Raw genomic sequence first — 2,963 nt, 5'->3', positions numbered from 1 at the left:
GGTTTGTCAAAGATCAGATAGTTGTAGCTATGCGGCATCATTTCTGAGGGCTCTGTTCTGTTCCATTGATCTATGTCTCTGTTGTGGTACCAGTACCATGCTGTTTTGGTTACTGTAGCCTTGTAGTATAGTTTAAAGTCAGGTAGCGTGATGCCTCCAGCTTTGTTCTTTTGGCTTAGGATTGACTTGGCGATGCGGGCTCTTTTTTGGTTCCATATGAACTTTAAAGTAGTTTTTTCCAATTCTGTGAAGAAAGTCATTGGTAGCTTGATGGGGATGGCATTGAATCTATAAATGACCTTGGGCAGTATGGCCATTTTCATGATATTGATTCTTCCAACCCATGAGCATGGAATGTTCTTCCATTTGTTTGTATCCTCTTTGATTTCATTGAGCAGTGGTTTGTAGTTCTCCTTGAAGAGGTCCTTCACATCCCTTGTAAGTTGGATTCCTAGGTATTTTATTCTCTTTGAAGCAATTGTGAATGGGAGTTCACTCATGATTTGGCTCTCTGTTTGTCTGTTATTGGTGTACAAGAATGCTTGTGATTTTTGTACATTAATTTTGTATCCTGAGACTTTGCTGAAGTTGCTAATCAGCTTAAGGAGATTTTGGGCTGAGACAATGGGGTTTTCTAGATATACAATCATGTCATCTGCAAACAGGGACAATTTGACTTCCTCTTTTCCTAATTGAATACCCTTTATTTCCTTCTCCTGCCTGATTGCTCTGGCCAGAACTTCCAGCACTATGTTGAATAGGAGTGGTGAGAGAGGGCATCCCTGTCTTGTGCCAGTTTTCAGAGGGAATGCTTCCAGTTTTTGCCCATTCAGTATGATATTGGCTGTGGGTTTGTCATAGATAGCTCTTATTATTTTGAGATACGTCCCATCAATACCTAATTTATTGAGAGTTTTTAGCATGAAGGGTTGTTGAATTTTGTCAAAGGCCTTTTCTGCATCTATTGAGATAATCATGTGCTTTTTGTCTTTGGTTCTGTTTATATGCTGGATTACATTTATTGATTTGCATATGTTGAACCAGCCTTGCATCCCAGGGATGAAGCCCACTTGATCATGGTGGATAAGCTTTTTGATGTGCTGCTGGATTCGGTTTGCCAGTATTTTATTGAGGATTTTTGCATCAATGTTCATCAAGGATATTGGTCTGAAATTCTCTTTTTTGGTTATGTCTCTGCCAGGTTTTGGTATCAGGATGATGCTGGCTTCATAAAATGTGTTAGGGAGGATTCCCGCTTTTTCTATTGATTGGAATAGTTTCAGAAGGAATGGTACCAGTTCCTCCTTGTACCTCTGGTAGAATTCAGCTGTGAATCCATCAGGTCCTGGACTCTTTTTGGTTGGTAAGCTATTGATTATTGCCACAATTTCAGAACCTGTTATTGGTCTATTCAGAGATTCAACTTCTTCCTGGTTTAGTCTTGGGAGGGTGTATTTGTCGAGGAATGTATCCATTTCTTCTAGATTTTCTAGTTTATTTGCATAGAGGTGTTTGTAGTATTCTCTGATGGTAGATTGTATTTCTGTGGGATCGGTGGTGATATCCCCTTTTTCGTTTTTTATTGCATCTATTTGATTCTTCTCTCTTTTCTTCTTTATTAGTCTTGCTAGCGGTCCATCAATTTTGTTGATCTTTTCAAAAAACCAGCTCCTGGATTCATTAATTTTTTGAAGGGTTTTTTGTGTCTCTATTTCCTTCAGTTCTGCTCTGATTTTAGTTATTTCTAGCCTTCTGCTAGCTTTTGAATGTGTTTGCTCTTGCTTTTCTAGTTCTTTTAATTGTGATGTTAGGGTGTCAATTTTGGATCTTTCCTGCTTTCTCTTGTGGGCATTTAGTGCTATAAATTTCCCTCTACACACTGCTTTGAATGTGTCCCAGAGATTCTGGTATGTTGTATCTTTGTTCTCGTTGGTTTCAAAGAACATCTTTATTTCTGCCTTCATTTCATTATGTACCCAATAGTCATTCAGGAGCAGGTTGTTCAGTTTCCATGTAGTTGAGCGGTTTTGAGTGAGTTTCTTAATCCTGAGTTCTAGTTTGATTGCACTGTGGTCTGAGAGACAGTTTGTTATAATTTCTGTTCTTTTACATTTGCTGAGGAGAGCTTTACTTCCAACTATGTGGTCAATTTTGGAATAGGTGTGGTGTGGTGCTGAAAAAAATGTATATTCTGTTGACTTGGGGTGGAGAGTTCTGTAGATGTCTATTAGGTCCACTTTATGTAGAGCTGAGTTCAATTCCTGGATATCCTTGTTAACTTTCTGTCTCGTTGATCTGTCTAATGCTGACAGTGGGGTGTTAAAATCTCCCATTATTATTGTGTGGGAGTTTAAGTCCCTTTGTAGGTCACTGAGGACTTGCTTTATGAATCTGGGTGCTCCTGTGTTGGGTGCATATATATTTAGGATAGTTAGCTCTTCTTGTTGAATTGATCCCTTTACCATTATGTAATGGCCTTCTTTGTCTCTTTTGATCTTTGTTGGTTTAAAGTCTATTTTATCAGAGACTAGGATTGCAACCCCTGCCTTTTTTTGTTTTCCAGTTGCTTGATAGATCTTCCTCCATCCCTTTATTTTGAGTCTATGTGTGTCTCTGCACGTGAGATGGGTTTCCTGAATACAGCACACTGATGGGTCCTGACTCCTTATCCAGTTTGCCAGTCTGTGTCTTTTGATTGGAGCATTTAGCCCATTTACATTTAACGTTAATATTGTTATGTGTGAATCTGATCCTGTCATTATGATGTTAGTTGGTTATTTTGCTCGTTAGTTGCTATAGTTTCTTCCTAGCCTCGATGGTCTTTACAATTTGGCATGTTTTTGCAGTGGCTGGAACCGGTTGTTCCTTTCCATGTTTATTGCTTCCTTCAGGAGCTCTTTTAGGGCAGGCCTGGTGGTGACAAAATCACTCAGCGTTTGCTTGTCTGTAAAGTATTTTATTTC

Source organism: Hylobates moloch, unplaced genomic scaffold (assembly GCF_009828535.3).
Source record: "Hylobates moloch isolate HMO894 unplaced genomic scaffold, HMol_V3 SCAFFOLD_2, whole genome shotgun sequence".
Taxonomy (NCBI): Eukaryota; Metazoa; Chordata; class Mammalia; order Primates; family Hylobatidae; genus Hylobates; species Hylobates moloch.
This window is presented reverse-complemented; position numbering follows the sequence as displayed.